This window comes from Stomoxys calcitrans, chromosome 4 (assembly GCF_963082655.1).
Source record: "Stomoxys calcitrans chromosome 4, idStoCalc2.1, whole genome shotgun sequence".
Classification (NCBI taxonomy): Eukaryota; Metazoa; Arthropoda; class Insecta; order Diptera; family Muscidae; genus Stomoxys; species Stomoxys calcitrans.
In genome coordinates, this window is record NC_081555.1 from 119767784 (window position 1) to 119789142 (window position 21359).

At 39.6% G+C, this 21359-nt stretch overlaps 1 long non-coding RNA gene across 1 annotated transcript in view; it reads left to right on the plus strand.

Annotated features, from left to right (window-relative positions):
• The window catches only part of LOC106090176 (uncharacterized), a 40761-nt gene extending 20903 nt beyond the window's left edge, over window positions 1-19858 (plus strand). The window contains exons 2-3 of the long non-coding RNA XR_009398142.1: window positions 8153-8394; window positions 19486-19858. This is a non-coding gene — a long non-coding RNA (uncharacterized LOC106090176). The remainder of the gene's footprint in view (window positions 1-8152; window positions 8395-19485) is intronic.
• The last annotated feature ends 1501 nt before the right edge of the window (window positions 19859-21359 follow it).

Genomic DNA, 21359 nt, shown 5'->3' on the forward strand with positions numbered 1-21359 from the left:
CTCACAAATCCATAAGTGATGTCTGATTTAATTTTAAGTTCAATGATAATGAGCCACCCTTTTATAGTCGAGTCCAAACGGCGTGCCGCAGAGCGACACTTCTATGGAGAGATAAAAACTTCTCTCCAAAGAGGTGTCGCTCTGTACATTACAAATGTCACCAGCATTAGGAGAGGATAACCACCGCTAGTAAAATTTTCTGAAATTCCTGCCAGGATTCGATCACAGGCGTTCAGCGTTAAAGGCGGACTTAATAACATCTGCGCTACGGTGGCCTCCAAACCAAATACACTTCAATAATACGTGTAGTTCTATCGAAACAATATGGGAATTAAACGAAAGGTCTATGACAGTAAAGTTCGAATCTAATATTAATACAAGTAAAGGCGTGCTAAGCGTGCGAATCTTATATAACCTTCACCATGGATCGCATTTGTCAAGTTCATTGAATGACTTTTTCAAATAGACAAAAACCAGTCAAAGAAAAACATCACTTTCAAAATTTTAGGCAAATCGAGTAATAATTGCGCCCTCTAGAGGCTCAAAAATCAAACTGGGATATCGGTTTATTTGGCAGCTATATCAGGTTATATACCGATTGAGGCCATACTTGGAACAGTTGTTGGAAGTCATACAAAAATGACATTTGCAAAATTTCAACCATATTGGACAAGAATTGGGCCATCTAGAAGCCCAAGAAGTCTAATCGGGAGATCGGTTTATATGGCGGCTATATCAGGTTTATACTATACTCGACACAGTTGTTGGAAGTCAAAATAAATCACTTCATGCAAAAATTCAGCCAAGTCGGATAGGAATTGCGGCCTCTAGAGGCTCAAGAAGTCTAATCGGGTGATCGGTTTATATGACAGCCATATCAGGTTATAGACTGAATTATACCATACTAAGCACTGTTGTTGGGAGTCATACTAGAACACTTCATACAAATTTTCAGCCAAATCGGATAATAAGTGAGCCCACAAGAAGCCCAAGAAGTCTCATCGGTAGATCGATTCATATGGCAGCTATATCAGGATATGGACTAATTTAGATCATACTTGACAAAGTTGTTGAAAGTCTAAATAATATACATCATGCTAAATTTCATCCAAATCGGATAGGAATTGCGCCCTCTAAAAGCTCATGAAGTCTAATTGGGAGATCGGTTGACATGACGCCCATATCAGGTTATGAACTGATTTGAATCATACTTAGCACAGTGGTTGGAAATCATAACGAAATAAGTCGTGCATAATTTCAGCCAAATCGGATAAGAATTGCGCCCTATAGAAGCTCAAGAAGTCAAGACCCAATATCGGTTAATATGGCACCTATATCAGGTTATGAACCGATTTGAACCATACTTAGCACATTTTTTGAAAGTCATAACGAAACACGTCATGCAAATTTCGGCCAAATTGGATAGGAATTGCGCCCTCATGAGGCTCAAGAAGTCTAATCTGGTCATCGGTTTATATGGCGATCTTATCAGGTTATGGAGTGATTTAAACCATATTTAAAACAGTTATTGGGAGTCATACCAGAACTCTTAGTGCAAAAATTCATCGGAAAAGAATTGCACCATCTGGAAGCTCCAGAAGTCAAGACCCAAAATCGGTTTATAAGGCAGCTATGTCAAAACATGGACCGATTTGACCCATTTACTATCCCAACCGACCTACACCACCAAGAAGTATTTGTGCAAAATTTTAAACGCCTAGCTTTACTCCTTCGAAAGTTAGTGTGCTTTCGACAGACGGACGGACGGACATGGAGATCGGTTTATATAGGCGCTATATTAAGCTATAGATCGATTCAGACCGTATTAGAGACGTCATGAGAAAAGCCGTTGTACAAAATTTCTGCCAAATCGGATGAGAATTGCGCGCCCTATTGGCTCAAGAAGTCAAGATCCAAGATCGGTTAATATGACAGCTATACGATTTAACCGATTTGAATTATACTTAACACAGTTGTGAAAAGTGATGCCAGAACTCCACGTGCAAAATTTCAGTCAAATCGGACGAGAATTGCGCCCTCTAAAGACTCAAGAAGTCAAGACCCAAGATCGGTTTATATGGCAGCTATACCAAAACAAGGACCGATTTAGCCCATTTACTATCCCAACCGACCTACACCACCAAGAAGTAGTTGTGCAAAATTTCAAGCGGCTAGCTTTACTCCTTCGAAAGTTAGCGTGCTTTCGAGAGTTAGACGGACAGACGGACGAACATGGCTAGATCGACTTAAAATTAAATGACGATCAAGAATATTTATTTATACTTTATGGGGTCTCAAACGCATATTTCGAGGTGTTACAAACAGAAAGACGAAATTAGTATATCCCCATCCTATGGTGGAGGGTATAAAAATAATTAGTGTGGATCTATCCGAGACCCGTTGGACTGTATATCAATCAAAATCGTGAACTTCCAACAACTGTGCCAAGTATGGTTCATATCGGTCAATAACCTGATATTGCTCCCACATAAACCGATGTCCCGATTTGATTTCTTGAGCCCTTACAAGCCGAAATTTTTGTCCGATTGGGCTGAAATTGTGCAGTGTTCTGTTACGACTTTCAACAACTGTGCCAAATCAGTCTATAACCTGATTTAGCTGCCATGTAAATTGGTCTTTCGATCATCCTTGTTCGGTTTCTAGAAGCTGTAATTTATGCTGGATTGACAAAAGATCGGTATGTAGAATAAAATTATGCCCTTTAACTAAATTGATTTTGTATAAATTTTTAGCAGAATCCATGGTGGTCGGTTCTCTAGATTCGATCCGGCCGAACTTAGCACGTTTTTACTTTTCGTTTCCTTCGTCTTTTCAAAGTTGTTGGATTTTCTGCGAAGGCGAATTACTAGCCCTGTGACTGAACCATGTTTCTATAGTTTGGGTTTTGCGGCACATGTTAGCTCCCTACTTCAAACAGTTGTTAAACCAACCCTGCCATCCAAGATACCGTGAGGAGCTCTGTGTCCCCAATCAAAAAAAGGAGAGGCCAATATCGGCAAGGAATTTGCCAAATTAAAGCCACTCAGAACTGCCACTCCCTCATCCTCCGCGTTACCCTTAAATCTTCACTACCGATGACTGTAGCACAGGATATAAAAACCTTACCAAAGTTACACTAATCGCTGAGAAAAATAATATGACTTGCAATACAAAGATGTCATCTTAAATGTTTATGCTTTAGAAATTTCCTTTTTTTTTTGACAATGCTTAAAACTTCAGCGCTTTATGTCCTGACATTTAATAGAATTTTCTGTTGTGAGAGGCGATAGTTTCAAACTTTTATATGCTGTGATTGCAAAATTGTTCTGCTGTTTAATAAATGAAAACAAAATGTTTACTCACACTCAGATGAATCAGCTGCCAGACAGACGTGCTGATAGAAAGTTGCAGACACTTCGTAAGCATATAAGGATATCCATGCACACGAGGATGGCGTGAAAAGAATTGTAAGATTTCAAATGGTCGATTTGCTACAACATCACCCTTGAAAAGAAAAGTAGCGTGATTAAAATTCAAATGTAGTAGTAGTAAAATATTTATTTAATGTACGTAGATCAAATCATATAATCATAAATTCGGCACGGACATTGAGTGGTCTAATAAATAAAAGTCACTGTTCAATTTTGTAGAACAAAATATTGGTCTTTTTGGCAGCTACATCCAAATTTAAACCGATCTGAACAATATAAGACACGGATGTCGGTTACACAAGTCGCTGCGTCAAATTTCAACGAAATCGGATAATAAATGAGATTTTTATAGGGCCAAGACATTAAATCGAGAGTTCGTTCTATATGGCACCTATAACCAAATCTGGACCGATCTGGACCAAATTAAACTAGCATATACTAATCATCCTATTTTACTATAACTCTACTACTATATCCGCAGTTATATTTTAATAGGGCTTAGACAAAAGTTGGTTTAACCAGACGATGTCAGATCGAAAGAGGAACTGGCGCTTCGTGTGCCAATATACCTAGGCGTGAAAAATTTATTTAAGAACAGCGTCTGCGTACTAAGGTTCTTGCTTCTACACGAGGAAGTAAGAGCTTTTGGTCGTTCGTGAAAAGAGTAAAGGGTAGTTCTTCATCTATTCCAACTCTTGTAAAAGACGATCAAACGTTCACTGACTCGGTTGATACGGCTAACCAGTTGGCTGATATATTTGCTGCGAAACTCTTCTCTGCCGGATAGCAATCAACCACTCCCCTCAATCGAAAATGTATCTGGCATCATGCCCCAAATATTTTCGAACTCGTGGAGTTAAAAGGGTTCTTGCAAATCCAGACGTGAATGTATCCCCGGGCCCGGATGGCATATCAACACTTGTCTTACGCAAGTGTTCTTCGACGCTCGCTCGTCCATTATGCAACCTTTTCAACTTTGCCTACCGTACGGGAGTCTTCCCGGCGCGTTGGAAGGTTGCGAACGTTTAACCAATACCCAATAAGGGTGAGGCAAACAACCCGGCGAATTATCGGCCAATTGCGATATGCTCCGCTCTCTCCAAGGTCATGGAGAGCATGGTTAATCACCATCTTGTGAGGTATTTAGAGTCTAATGGCCTTCTTAGCGACCAACAGTATGGGTTCCGCAGAAATCGCTCTACGGGTGACCTCATGGCACTTCTGTCGGAACGTTGGAGTCGCTCAATCCACCAGTTTGGTGAGAGTAAGGTTGTGGCTCTGGATATCTCCAAGGCATTTTGTAGGGTCTGGCACGGTGAACCACTGTCAAAGCTTGTCGCACAAATTGACCGCAGGTGTACCCCAAGGCTCTTTTCTTTCTCCTTCTCTTTTTTTAATTTTCATCAACGATCTGTTGGGTCAGACATCGAATCCGTTCTACCCATATGCGTATGACAGTAATCTCTGTCATTCGTACTCATTCGACCATAGGCCAAGTCTTCGAGATATTCAGGACAAGAAACGGGTTATGGACGATACACTCTGCCAGGATTTGCTGGCCATTTCTGAGTGGGGTCGAATGAATCGAATAGATTTTAATGCACGGAAGACTCAGTGCTGCTTGTTGTCACACAAACGATTCGCTGACCCATTACGATCACCTTTGTCTATCAACGGTGTAGATGTTGAGCAATCTGAAGCTCTTAATGTTCTGGGCATGAAAGCACAAAGTGATGTCCGTTGGGCTAAACATGTATTTGAGGTGTCGTAAAAGCATTCAAGTACTTAGGCTTCCTTTAATGGTTTAAGGATTACTTCACTCTTTCTGATCTATTTAACATATATACCACTTTCATAAGGCCGAGAATGGAGTACAACTCACATGTATGGGCTGGAGCTTCAAAATCATCCTTGGAGCTACTGGACCGTGTACAGAGGAGAGCGATGGCGTTGATTGGGGACAGTGGGGTATTCAACTCTATTGCCTCCCTTGAACATGGTCGCAATGTGGGTTGTTTGGCGCTGTTCTATCGGTACTTTCATGATGTGTGCTCGTCTGATATTCGTCTTTTTGCTCCTGATGTAAGGCTGTATGTCAGAGATAGTAGACATTCCAGGAACTCTTACCCATTTGTAATTGATTGGCCAACGGACCGCACATTGCATTATAGGGTGGATTCTTATTTCGCCCGAACCGTTCGTATGTGGAATCGACTTCCGGCTAATGTTTTTCCCACCCACTTTGACATCCAAAGATTTAAGACAAATGTCAATTAGCACTACATCCTTTTCCCCCCCACCAATTTCCTCTCGCCAACGCAATGCACTGCATTCATAGGGGATATCCCCTGCGTGTTGGCTGACAGAAAAAAAACATATTCAGACAATAAATAAGCTTTTTATGGGATTAAGACCCTAAATTGGAAGATCGGTCAGTATGAGAGCTATATCTATATTGTCTTATCTGACTCATATTTGGGTCAGATGTCGGGAGGCTTGAAACAAATCACTATTTCAAATTTCAACGAAATCGAGTAATAAATAAATTATTTATCAGCTTCAGACCCTTCATCGGCATATCGGTCTATATGACAGCTATATCTAAATACAGTTTGACCTTTACAATATTTGGATCAGATGGCGGGTGGCTTAAAACAACTCACTGTCTCAAATTTCAGCGAAATCGAGTAATAAATGCAGCTTCTATGGGTTTCAGACCCTTAAGCGGCAGATTGGTCTATATAGCAGCTATATCTAAATAAAGTTCTTTCTGAACCATATTTGGGACGGATGTCGGGAAATAACTCAATGTTTAAAAATTCATCAAAATCGGACAAAAAGTAAAGCTTTTATGGACTTCAGACCCTTTATCAGCAGATCGGCCTATATGGCAGCTATATCTAAATGTAGTCCGATCAGAACCATATTAAGGTCATATGGAGGGAGGCTCAAAACAACTCACTGTTTAAAATTTTAGCGAAATCGATCTGCCGACAACGGGACTGAAGCCCATTAAAGTTTATTTATGGGCTTTAGACCCTTTATCGGCAGATAGGCCTATATGGTAGCTATATCTAAATGTAGTCCGATCTGAACCATATTATGGTCGCTCATACGATGGCTTAAAAAAATTTTGTGTTTTAAATTTCAGCGTATATTCAAGTAATAAATTTCAAGTAATAAATTAAGATTTTATGAGCTTCAGTACCTTTATCCCCAGATCAGTCTATATGGCACCTATATCCAAATATGGTCCGATTTGACCCGTTCAAGAACTTAAACAGCGAGCATCAAAAATACCTATCTGTGCCAAATTTTAGCGCAATATCTCAATTTTTGAAGGCTGTAGAGTTATTAAAACAGACGGACGGAGAGACGGACAGTCACACGGACATCGTTAAATCGTCTTAGAATTTTACGACGATCCGAAATATATATATTTTGTAGGGTCGGAAATTGATATTCCGATGGGTTGCAAAATGTTCACGGGAAAATTCTACTGCAGTCCCCTCAATACACCAAAACTCAAATTTTAACATAAATAACGGAAATAGCTTAAAAAATCACTCTTTATAAGGAACGGGCTATGTTGGCTGGGACGTGATGAAGAAACACCACTGTAGTTATATAGGCTTGTCACGTGTCCTGCAACCCAATCTATTTATTTCTCAGAACCTCTGCTCTGTTCATCAAAGTTAGGGTATGAGTTATGATATGGTCATAGAATGCTGTGATGCATGCCGCCCTCTATAGTTTTCTATGACCCTCTAGTCATAGAACTACAGTCTTGAAGTTTGAAAAGATACTTTCAACAAAATAGTAAGATTTTGTAAATACACCTACCTCGTTACAATAAATACAAGCACATGTACGTACTAATGTCTCGAATTCATTCATATGTGTGTGTTCATGAATATTTGGTTATGATAAAAGATGCATTGCATACAATTCATACAATTTATGCATGACTTTGTAGACACCCACCATTTTTCATTTCTGTCGCTTGGTTGGTTGACTGTTTGGCTGAATGCTTTCGCTGCAGTCTGTTTGACAAGCGGGGAGGAGGGATGCTTGGAACTTGAATCGCTTGGATTGCTAGAATTTTAAGCTATTTGGTCCTTTCAACATTGCTGCCATATTCACTTACTATCTGTGATAGCTGTTACTGTTGCGTGGCATCGTCATCGTCATCCTCACCACACACACACACACACACACACTAATACATGTCTGCTATGAGTGAGTAAATAATGCCTTCCTCCCGAGTTTGTCGCTCGCTTGTAATTTTGTTTATTTTATTCACTTCCCTATGAATTTTCTATAATAATGTGCATGAGCTTTAGCTCGCTCGCTCGCGCGCTCGTGTATTGTGTTTTATTCCTTCGATTCATTGTGGGTTTTTCTCTATTTAAACTTAGTTGCACTGTTTGCATTTGGATGCGGTTAAAACAATTGTTTTCCCTTTGTTTGCACAGCCAAAACAAAATCTGTGATATTTGAATTCGTGCGCGAGAGTGAGTCTGGAAAATATTCGGACGAAGCAACAACACACAACAATAGCAATCTATTTATGACCACATACTCGTGCCACAAATGCCATTTGTCTCGGTTGCATTGACGGAAATGAAGGAGTTAAATATGAAGTTTTTGGGGAGCCCTAACTTGAGCATGGCATGTTGTATTAATTTCAAAGTTTTTTTCTTTTTTCTTTTTTCTTTTAGTAAATTGCAGAACGAATTTGTGAGACTACGACAAGGAACAACAATCGATGTAATCCAGATAAACCTTCACCGGAGCGAGACGGCAACTCACACTCTCATGGATATGGTCAGTAAAGCTAAGATACTTAACAGGGTTACGAGACTAACCGTGTCAACTATCAGGCTCCCGACCGAAAAGCTTCAATAGAGTGAAGGAACCTACCTGACGACGGATGAGAAAGGCAAAACAAATAGGAAAAAAGGTAATAATAGGGTGCGATGTGAACTCTCACCACATTTCGTGGGGTAGTACAAATATCAATAAAGCGGGCCAAGACCTAAACAAATTCTTGATGATCAACGATCTCACAATCCATAATATAGGTGACACAGCACCCTACGTTAACAGGATAAGGGAGGAGGTTATATATGTGCTAATAAGCTCCAATCGACGAGATTCACGATGTAGGCTATTCATGGAGCACTCGTTCTTGGACCATCGATTTATTAGTTAAAGAACAGCACGGCTAGCACCGTATCCGAATAGCTCCCAGAATAAGCTGAAAACCAACCGAACATAATTCGGAAGACTACTCAGAGAAAAAAACTTCTCCTCAAAAGAGGTGTCGCACTGTGGCCCGCCGCTCGGACTCGGCTATAAAGCGGAGGCCCCTTATCATTGAGCTTAAACTTGAATCGGACTGCACTCATTGATAATGTGAGAAGTTTGTCCCTGTTCCTTAATGGAATGTTCATGAGCAAATTTGCATTTCTACTCAGAGGAAGACTTGGAAGTACTTTGGAATGCCCAAGCATAGGAAACATTGATAGTAATGCCAACAAGTCTTTCAAGCTATCACACCGCCAAGATGAACAAGTTTCTCTCAAAAACCTTTGTCCAAACTGCAACGTGGACAGACGACATGGGAGTGAGAGCGGATACGACGAAGAGTGCATTAAGGCTTTTGCTGAAAGCGAATTTTTCACAAAATATGACGGAACTCACGGAGACACCGGAATTTTGTAACAATGAGGTTGATCGAAGACACATCAATACAGACTTTATGGTAAAGAAAGCCTTGAGGAATTTCCAACCATTTAATCAGCCGGACCTGATGGATTTCCAGCTTTATTTTAGAAGGAGGCCGATTATCTAGCGCCCCACCTGGCCGCTATTTTCACATTGTGTCTTAGACTTGTCTATACTGCGAAAACCTGGCAAGAGGCAAGGGAGGTATTTATACCATGACTAGCAAGGCAAATAATGCGATACCAAAGGCCAACAGACCGATTAAACTTACCAGAGTGGTAAAACGTGCCTCACGGATGCTTTTCTGCAAACAGGTCAATAGCGTTAATGGCGCCACCAAAGTGGAAAAAATTTTCTCAAAACCTATGGCCAAACTGAAACGTTAGTAGACGACATGGGAGTGATGGCAGAGTCAACGAAGGACATGTTGAGGCTTTTGATGAAAACGCAGGATACGACTGGACTTCCGGTTACACCGGATTCTTGGAATAATGTGGTTGATCGAAGGCTTATCATAATAAAATTTATGATAAAGGAAGCCTTGAGGAGCTTCATATCATTTGAGTCACCCGGACCCGATGAAATATTTCCGGCGTTACTACAGAAGGAGGCCGACTATCTGGCGCCCCATCTGGCAGCTGTATTCACAGCGTGCCTAGGCTTTACATGCACTCCGAAAGTGGGACAGAAGGCAAGGATGGTGTTTGGGCGCCCCGGAAGCCTAGTTGGTAGCGTGTTTGGATTACCACCAGGGGTGGGTTTGATTCCCGCCACAAGCCTTGGTCTGTCGCTACTGTGGTATCACAATGGACTTAAAATTCTCTATGTGAGTCTGTAAAATACTGTCACTCTTACCTTACCTATCCAAAGAACGGTGTTTGGACCCAAGGCCATTGCAAATTATGCAATACCAAGGCATGTCCCCAAATGACGCTGAACGCCTGGATTCGAATCCTGGTGAAAACATCAGAAAAAATTTTCACTGGTGGTTATCCTCTCCTAATGCTCACGATATTTTTGAGGCACTATTTCGCCTAAACTTCTTCCCAAAGAAGACTTGCACGGCGGCACGACGTTTTGAATCGACTATAAAGAAGGAGGTCCCCTGTCGTTGAGCTTAAACTTGAAGCGGACAGCTCTCATTGATATGTGAGAAGATTGCCCCGGTTCCGTAATGGAATGATCATGGGCGAATTTGCCATTAGCGAGGACCTATAAACCTATTATTGTGGATACCATGATAAAGAGTAGGACATCCAGCCAATTGCACAAATAAAATCAGTATGTCAGTGTCAAGTGAATGTCAGTAGAGACCGCCCTATACGAGGAATATTTCGATGCCATTTGGGGATATTTGCAAATTGCAAATTTTGCCCATTAACATTCCACTAAGGAACAGGGGCAAACTTCTCACATATCAATGAGTGCAGTCCGATTCAAGTTTTAAGCTCAATAATAAGGGGCCTCCTTTTTTATAGCCGAGTCCGAACGGCGTGCCGCAGTGCGACACTTCTTTAGAGAGAAGTTTTACATTGCATAGTACCTCACAAATGTTGCCAGCATAGGAGGGGAAAACAACCGTTGAAAATTTTTTCTCATGGTCTCGCCAGGATTCGAGCCCAGGCGTTCAGCGTCATAGTCGGACATGCTAACCTCTGCGCTACGGTGGGGATATACGTGTTTAAATTTTTATTTGTTGAAGTTTTGGCCGAGATTGGCTTCGTTTTTTGCAATATACGAAGACATTTGTCGATCTATTCCCATTTTGAAGTATGATTTGGATTTGTGACAAAATTTACCAAGATTTTGCATCAAAAAGTGCCCACATCTGAATATTCAGTTAGAAGTTATACAGCTTGGAGGTTAACAAATGTGAAAAAAGTATTTTCATTGATAAGTCTTTATTGAAAAAGCTTGCTTCAACACCTTTATTTATTCTTTATGTTTATGAGTAGGAAATAATGAAGATGCTTTTAAAGTGAAATTTGAACAAGATATGTCATACGTAAGCTAAGTTCTTGAATGGAAAAGTTCTTGAATGGAAAAAATCTGACTATATTTGTATACTCCTGCTATATAGACCCATCTTCCGATACGAAGTCTTAAGCAAATCTTTTTTCCTATTTCGCTGAAATTTGAAACAGTGAGTTATATCAAGACTCCCGACATCAGATTCGAATATGGTCCAGATCGGACCATATTTCGATATAGCTGCCATTTAAACCGATCCGGCGATGTGGGGTCTTAATCTCCAATATGGCTCATATCATACCATATTTACATATAGCTGCCACATAGACCGATATGCAGGTTTATGGTCTTAAGTCCGTAACAGGCTCAGTTATTATCCGATTTCGATGAGATTAGAAACACTGAAACAAATCGGACCAAATTTAAATATAGTTGTCACATAGACCGAACCGCTGATTTAGCGTCTTAAGCCCATAAAAGCTGCAGTTATAACCCGATGACGCTGAAACTTCAAACACTGGGTTGTTTCAAGCTTTCCGTCATCACACCTACATATGGTCTAGATCAGAAAATATTTAGAAATAGTAGACCGATCTGCCGATTTATGGTCTTAAGCCCATAAAAGCTGCACTTAACACCCGATGAGGATCACGCCCACTAGGGCACTGGAGACTATTCTAGATATTCGATCCATAGACATAGAGATTAAACGCTATGCAGGCACTGCAGCTATGCGACTAAGGGCGATGGTAGAATAGATTGAGAATAGGAGCAGCTCATAATATCGCAGTATAATCGAGGCCGGTCCCGAACTTGAAATCAAATGTTCACCGATCTCGTCTCTCAATAAGTCCATCGTTACGCGTGCTGTGTAGTATGTGGCACCGTCTTGTTGAAACCACATGTCATGCAAGTCAAGCACTTCCATTTTGGGCAAAAAAAAGTTGGATCACATCTCATTTATTTAATTTAATTTAAGCCCACAGAGCGGCTTTATCGAAATATGGTCCGATTTGAGCCAAATTTAATTCACGGATATTGGTCTAATAAGTACAAGTCACATTGTTCAATTTAATTGAACAAAATATTGGACTTTTTGGTAGCCATATCCAAATAACGACCGATCTGAACCATATTTATGGACCCAAAACCTTATATCAAGAGATCGGTTTATATGGCAGCTATATCCAAATCTGAAACGATCTAGGCCAAATTGAAGAAGGATGTTGAAGGACCTAACAAAACTAAATGTCCTGAATTTCAACAAATTCGGGTAATAAATGGGCCTTTTATGGACCCAAGACCTTAAATCGAGAGATCGGTCTATATGGCAGCTACATCCAAATCTGGATCGATCTGTACCATATTGCATAAAAATATCGAGGGGCCTAACCTAACTCCTTTTCCCAAATTTCGGCTACATCGGACAATAAATGCGCCATTTATGGACCCAAAACCTTAAATCGAGAGATCGCTCTATATGGCAGCTATATTCAAATCTGGACCGATCTGTGTCAAATTGAAGAGAGCTATCAAAGGGCCTAACACAACTAACTTTCGAAAATTTACCAAAATCGGATAATAAATGCTCCTTTTATGGGCCCAAGAACTTAAATCGAGAGATCGGTCTATACGGCAGCTATATCCAAATCTAGACCGATCCGTTCCAAATTGAAGAAGGATGACGAAGGGCCTAACACAACTCAAGGTCCCAAATTTCAGCAAAATCGGATAATAAATGTGGCTTTTATGGGCTTAAGACCCTAAATCGGCGGATCGGTTTATATGACAGCTTTATCCAAATCTGGACCGATCTGGGTCAAATTTAAGTATGATGACGAAGGGCCTTACACAACTCACTGTCCCAAAATTCAGCAAAATCGGATAATAAATGCGCCTTTTATGGGCCCAAGGTCTTATATTGAGAGATCGGTCTATATGGCAGCTATATCCAAATCTAAACCGATCTGTGCTATATTGCATAAAAAGATCGAAGGGTCTAACTCAATTCACTGTCCCAAATATGGCATATGGCAGCTATATCCAAATCTGGACCGATCTGTGCCATATTGCAGAAGTATGTCGAGGGGCTTCACTTAACTCACCGTCCCAAATTTTGGCGAAATCGGACAACAAATGCGCCTTTTATGGGTCCAAAACAATAAACCGAGAGATCGGTCTTTATGGCAGTTATATCCAAATGTGGACCGATCTAGGCCAGATTGAAGAAGGATGTCGAGGGCCCTAACACAACTTCTTAATCGAGAGATCGGCCTATATGGCAGCTATATTCAAATCTAGACCGATCTGTGCCATATTGCATAAAAATATCGGGGGGTCTAATTTAACTTCCTGTCCCAAAATTCGGCGACATCGGGTAATAAATGCGCCTTTTATCGGTCCAAGACCTTAAATCGAGAGTTCGGTCTATTTGGCAGCTGTATCCAAATCTGGACTGATGTGGGCCAAATTGCGGAAAGATATCAAGGGAAACGATACTTATTGTTCCAAATTTCCGCAAAATTGGATAATAAATGTGAATTTTTTTAGGCTGAAGACCCTAAATGGGCAGATCGGTCTATATGGGGGCTATATCAAGATATAGCCCAACATAGACCATCTTCGAACTTAACCTGCTTATATACAAAATAATAATCTGTGCAAAGTTTCAGCTCAATATCTCTATTTTTAAGGACTGTAGCGTGATTTTAACAGACAGACGGTCGGACATAGCTAGAGCGTCTTAGATTTTTACGCTGATCAAGAATATATATGCTTTATAGGGTCGGAAATTGATATTTCGAAAACGGAACGGAATGACAAACTGAATATACTCCCATCTTTCAGTGGTGGGCTGATACTGATAAGCCCATTTTTGGATATAATAGTTCGGTGCTGCCAAACATAACACGCTTTTACTTGTTTTCAAATACTTGAATGAGAATTGAATTGCGTTACAATTCTATTTTCACAGAAAATTGCGTTGAAGTGTGTTAATTTTGTTTGTTTCGCTATTTAAATTGCAAAAAAAAGAAAATTATATTCCAAAAAATACAAAAACAAAATTTCATCCAAATCGCCATTAAAATTATGACCCAGGCCTTTTACTACCCTCAAATCAACATTCTGCTACTCGTGCTATGAAATCTATGCGCCATGAAAGAGTTTCAACGCTCCATGTGTCTGTTGACTGCACTTTTATTGGAAAATTAAGTGAAAAAGTGACCAAAAAACATAGAGTAACTCAAATTTCCAAATATATAAAATCATAACTGCATTAAGTAAAACACTTGCTCACAAACACATAGGCAATAAATGACCGTTTTTGTGTGGACATATGTATAAGCGGAAATATGTGTCCAATTATATGTATTATGTGGTGTACATGTGTGGCTGTGGGTGTGTCTTGTGGTAAAATCATCACCAAGTACCACATAAACATAGATGGTGTCCTGTTATAGATGTTACACAAATGTGGTTTACTGGTGCGAAGCAATCTAAACAAAAGGCCGAAAATTTGTTATCAACTCTTTGGACTTAGGGACATGCGAGTAAATACATGTATGCATAGGGATTTGGTGACGTGCAAACAAATACCAATTTTTGCTTGAACACAGACACAAAGTCACACACTTGCAGTGGTGTGGCATAAAATACCTAAAATATTTGTAATTATTTTTCATTATATTTTAATTTTTATAAATATGCAGTGCGATTTTCCATACACATATGAATATGAATATGTGCGAATGGTAGTGTTCGTAGCTGAAATGAATATGTATTAAATTCAACAACATATTGTCCTAAAACCAATTGGGATTTAATTGTTTTACACATGACACATGCAACTTTCAACCTGAAGTCGGCCACACGTGTGGCCGACTTGGGACAGAAAATTTTAATTTAAATTGCAAAAGGATTAAAAATAATCATTTCAACAAATAATTTGTAATTGAAAATAAATTTTAATGACATCTATTTTTTTTTTAATTTTGCAATAACGCAAATACTTGATTTGATGTGTAGTATGAAAAAATTATAATGATTTAGCCGATTATATTAATTCTACTCAAGTATCACTATTTTTGGTTTTTAAAATTCAAATTCAAAAATAAATTAATGGTAAAAGTTTCAAATGCTGAAATAACCTAAAAAAATGGTTAATGCGAATTACCTACAATCTAAAGTTATATTCTTTTTGAGCAAATGGAGTCAAATCGGGAAAATAAACAAATCAATCAGATAATGGGGGTAAGTCCGACCCTTCCTAGATAATGGGGGTAAGTCCGACCCTTCCTATAAGGGGAACTTTTTTTTTTGATAAATAAAGAAACGTATAATCTTTTTTTATACCCACCATTAAATGACCATAGGATAGGGGGTATATTCATTTAGCTGTTCCGTTTGCAACACATTGGAATATCCATTCCCGACCCTACAAATTTTATATACAATATATTGAACGATGTCTGTGTCTGTCCGTCCATCCACCTGTATGTTCTTCAGTTGTAATCACGCTACAATCTTTGGAAATTGAGCTGAAATTTGGCACATACTCGTGTTTCTTTTACACTCAGTTTTCTCACTACCGAATCAAAAGTATCAACGATAAAATTTTTTTCTCCTCGCAACTAGTGCTAAGAAGCACCAAAATGCTTTTTTCCAGAATAAATGTTAGTTGGCTTGTCTGTAGCAAATGTCTTACTGAGAGGACGTTAATAGAAACAAGTAAAAGCGTGCTAAGTTTGGCCGGGCCGAATCTTATATACCCTCCACCATGGATCGCATTTGTTGATTTCTTTTCCCGGCATCTCTTCTTAGGCAAAAAAGGATATAAGAAAACATTTGCTCTGCTATTAGAGCGATATCAAGACATGGTCCAGTTTGGACCACAATTAAATTATAAGTTGGAGACCTGTGTAAAATATCAGCCAATTCGAATAAGAATTGCGGCCTTTGAGGGCTCAAGAACTAAAACAGAGAGATCGATTTATATGGGAGCTGTATCAGGCTTTAGACCGATTCAGACCATAATAAACACGTATGTTGTCGGTCGTGAGAGGATTCGTCGCACAAAATTTCAGGCAAATCGGATAATAATTGCGACCTCTAGAGACTCAAAAAGTAAAGATCCCAGATCGGTTTATATGGGAGCTATATCAGGTTATGAACCGATTTGAACCTTATTTGACACAGTTGTCGAAAGAAAGAATAAAATACGTCATGCAAAATTTCAGCCAAATCTTACTGATTAAACTTCAATTCAAATGGTATTTACAACTCTAACATGAATCCAGTTGAGAGTCTACCTACTTGAAAGCATGATTTTTGTACCTTCCACCATAGGATGGGGGTATACTAATTTCGTCATTCTGTTTGTAACTCCTCGAAATATTCATCTAAGACCCCACAAAGTATATATATGCTTGATCGTCATGTCATTTTAAGTCCATCTGGCCAAGGCCGTCCGTCCGTCCGTCTGTCTGTCGAAAGCACGCTAACTTTCGAAGGAGCACAGCTAGCCGCTTGAAATTTTGAACAAATACTTTTTTTTAGTGTAGGTCGGTTGGTATTGTTAATGGGCCAAATTGGTCAATGTTTTGATATAGCTGCCATATAAACCGATCTTGGATCTTGACTTCTTGGGCCGCTAGAGAGCATTATTCTTATCCGATTTGGCTAAAATTTTGCATGAGGTGTTTTATTATGACTTCCAACAACTATGATGAGTATGGTTTAAATCGGCCCACAACCTGATATAGCTGCCATATAAACCGATTTTGGGTCTTGACTTCTTGAGCCAATAGAGCGCGCAACTATCATCCGATTTGGCTGAAATTTTGCATAAAGTGTTTTGCTATGACTTTCAACAACTGTGCTAAGAATAGTTCAAATCGGTCCATAACCTGATATAGCTTCCATATAAACCGATCTGGGGTCTTGACTTCTTGAGCCGCCAAAGAGCACAATTATTATCCGATTTGGCTGAAATTTTGCATGAGGTGTTTTGTTATGACTTTCAACAACTGTTCAAATCGGTCCATAACCTAATATAGCTTCCATATAAACCGATCTGGGGTCTTGACTTCTTGAGCCTCTAGAGGACGCATTTATTATCCGATTTGCCTGAAATTTTGCATGAGGTGTTTTGTTCTGACTTTTAACAACTGTGCTAAGAATAGTTCAAATCGGTCCATAACCTAATATAGCTTCCATATAAACCGATCTGGGGTCTTGACTTCTTGAGCCTCTAGAGGACCATTGCATTTTCTTACTGATTAAACTTCAATTCAAATGGTATTTACAACTTTAACATGAATCCAGTTGAGAGTCTACCTACTTGAAAACATGATTTTAATACCCTCCACCATAGGAAGGGGGTATACTAATTTCGTCATTCTGTTTGTAACTCCTCAATATATTCATCTAAGACCCCACAAAGTATAAGTCGTGTCATTTTAAGTCGATCTAGCCATGGCCGTCCATCCGTCCGTCTGTCTGTCGAAAGCACGCTAACTTTCGAAGGAGCACAGCTAGTTGCTTGAAATTTTGAACAAATACTTTTTATTAGGTTGGTCGGTTGGTATTGTTAATGGGCCAAATCGGTCCCTGTTTTGATATAGCTGCCATATAAACCGATCTTGGATCTTGACTTCTTGGGCCGCTAGAGAGCATAATTCTTATCCGATTTGGCTAAAATTTTGCATGAGGTGTTTTATTATGACTTCCAACAACTATGCTGAGTATGGTTTAAATCGGCCCACAACCTGATATAGCTGCCATATAAACCGATCTGGGGTCTTGACTTCTTGAGCCAATAGAGCGCGCAATTATCATCCGATTTGGCTGAAATTTTGCATAAAGTGTTTTGCTATGACTTTCAACAACTGTGCTAAGAATAGTTCAAATCGGTCCATAACCTGATATAGCTGCCATATAAACCGATCTGGGGTCTTGACTTCTTGAGCCTCTACAGGGAGCAATTCCTATCTGATTTAGCTGAAGTATTGCATGACGTGTTTTGTTACGACTTCCAACAACTGTATAAAGAATGGTTCAAATAGGTCCATAACTTGATAAAGGTGTCATAAAAACCGATCTGGGTCTTGACTTCTTGAGCCTCTAGAGGACGCATTTATTATCCGATTTGGCTGAAATTTTGCATGAGGTGTTTTGTTATGACTTTCAACAACTGTGCTAAGAATAGTTCAAATCGGTCCATTACCTAATATAGCTTCCATATAAACCGATCTGGGGTCTTGACTTCTTGAGCCTCTAGAGGACGCATTTATTATCCGATTTGGCTGAAATTTTGTACAACGGCTTCTCTTAAGACCTTTAACATACGTGTCGAAAATGGCATGAATCGGCATTTATAGCCTAATGCAGCACCCCTATAAACTGATGTCCCTATTTTTTACTTCTTCAACCCCTAAAGTGCGCAATTCTCACTAGATTTAGCTGTTATATTACCCACATCTTCTTCTACTATGGTCTCCAGTATTCAGTTAAATTTTGGTCCGAAATGAACCATAACTTGATATTGTTCCAATAACATAGCAATTCTTTTCTTTTATCCTTTTTTTGCCTAAAAAGAGATACCGTGGCAAGAGCTCGACAATTAAGATTCGGCCCGGCCGAACTTAGCACGCTCTTACTTATTTTGAATTATTATTTTATTAAATGGAATAACTCACAACAAAATCATTTCAGTAACCAAACGTTTTGGTAGTTTGTTGTATATACTTTAAATAAAACAAAAAAAAAATTCCACTACAGTTTTTCCTGTTGCAACATGCTGCTGAAATACAATTTTTGGTTGTGCAGTTGATGCAATTTCATTTTCGGTTTGCGGATGTGGATGCAATTGTGCGAAACTATTTTCGCATTTCACCATGCAGATATTTACATAAATAATTTGTTTAAATATACTCCAGTGACACAGTAACATCCTGACATCTGACAATGGCACATCACCGACAGACAGCAGCAACATCAGTAGTAGGAGTGTGTGTGTGTGTTTACATGCCATATGCCGCAACTCAAACATCGAGTGCATGTGGATAGAAGGCTATTTGGACAAACATTATCTCCCACAACACAAGAGAGCAATGCTTCATAGTGCCAACAAGGGTTGCCAACTAACAAAGAAATTCAGTTTAAAGCGTTTTTTTGCAAGTAAAAGCCAGTAAGTACCGCCAAAATTTCATGCTTAAATAGCTACTTCCAGAATTTTTAAGAAATTTTTCTAGGAAAATCCTTAATATCGGTTGCAAAAACCCAACTAGCAATGACTCTTTTTTTAACTTTTTAAATGTAATCCAATTTTATTCCTAATTTCTTTACGTTTTAGTCCTTTTTAGGATAGTGGCATCCCTTATCCAAATGAAATTGAGGATTCTGGAATGCTTTTGGCTGTGCGGCACGAAAGATGAGTTGCTTATTGGACCAACAACGATGACAACAGCATCAAATGCAACGGGTGATGATGGTGCGGCTGCCTTTGTGCTGCAGTATGCATATGTATGAGATTCCTGGCTGCATTATGTCATAAGTTATGTTGCATGCCAAATGAACATTTATGTTGTTCACATATACTCACATATCAATGTGGATATGTATGTATGTACGGGGCAATGGTGCCATTACGGTTCAACATTTAAGATTTTACCCTAGTGAATGCAAAATTGGAGTACACGGCAAGAATTTAGCTTCGGGATATAGAACACTATTTTCCTCCAAATGATAATAAAACGTTTGCAAGCAAACTTCTAATCTAAACGGAAATATTTTAAATAGGTTTACAATTAGGTTGTCACTGGTATGCATTTGTCGGAGGTTATTAGGAAAACTGTGTCAGAGCCGAAAGTCGTTTGGGCGATTAGAAGTTTCGACTCCTTTAAATCGCCGCGCCCCGACGGTTCATCACCGGTTCAATTACAAGCTGTGTCTGATAGACTGGTTCCTTGGCTTAGGAAGATATACTCTGCTTGTATCAGAATGTCATATATACCTGTGGGATGGAGAGACACGAAGCTAATTTTCATTCCGAAAGCAGGAAAACCCTACCACACGAAGGCGAAAGATTTTCGTCCTATTAGTCTGTCATCCTTTATACTGAAGACCCTTGAGAGGTTGATAGAAACATATCTTAGGGCAAAGATCCTTGGTGATCGACTGTCGCGGCAGCACCATACATATAGCAAAGGCAAATCCACTGAAACAACCCTTCAATTTCTAGTCGGCTACATAGAGGGTTCTCTCGCTGTCAAGGAATTTACAATGGTAACATTTCATGATTTGCGGATCTGCACCTGGAATGTCCGCACTCTTTATAGAGAAGGTGCAGTACACGCTCTGGCGGATGTATTAGAGAAGTACAAGGCAGATATTACCACCTTACAGGAAGTGCGATGGACTGCGAATGGCGTTACTACAACATCAAACAGTGACGAACTATACTATAGCTGCCATAACACGAGGCATGAATTTGGCTGTGGATTTGTGGTTAGTCGGAGACTCAAGCACCTAGTCTCCAGCTTTACTCCGGTGGGTGAAAGGCTACCCACTATCCGCATAAAAGCCAAATTCTTCAACATCAGTCTTATTTGTGCCCATGCCCCAACGGAAGACAAAGACGAGCAGACCAAGGATATTTTCTACGAGCGCCTAGTGAGACAATATGACAGCTGCCCCGCCCATGATATAAAAATCGTTCTGGGATATTTTAATGCGAAGATAGGGAAAGAAGACATTTTTGGTCCAACAATCGGAAAAAGTTTTGCCTCCACGAGATGACGTCCAGTAATGGGATGAGGCTGATAGATTTCGCCGCGACAAAAAACATGGTAGTCAGTTGCACCAAATTTCAACATAAAAATATTCACAAAGCCACATGGCTGTCACCCGATCAAAACACGAGAAACCAAATTGATCACGTTGTGATAGATGGAAGGCATTCATCCTGCGTGTTAGATGTACGATCGATCCGTGGAGCAAATATAGATTTCGATCATTACCTTGTTGCAGTAATGGTTCGCGCCCATTTGAGTATGGCGAGAAAAGTACGATCTAACATTGCACGGAAGCTGGACATTGAAAAGCTGCAAACACAACAGATGGCAACGGTATACTGCACTCAAGTGACCCAACTGTTTGATGAAAGCACTCCTTGTTCCGATGATATAACGGCGCAGTGACAAACCATTGCCCACTCCATGGAAAATA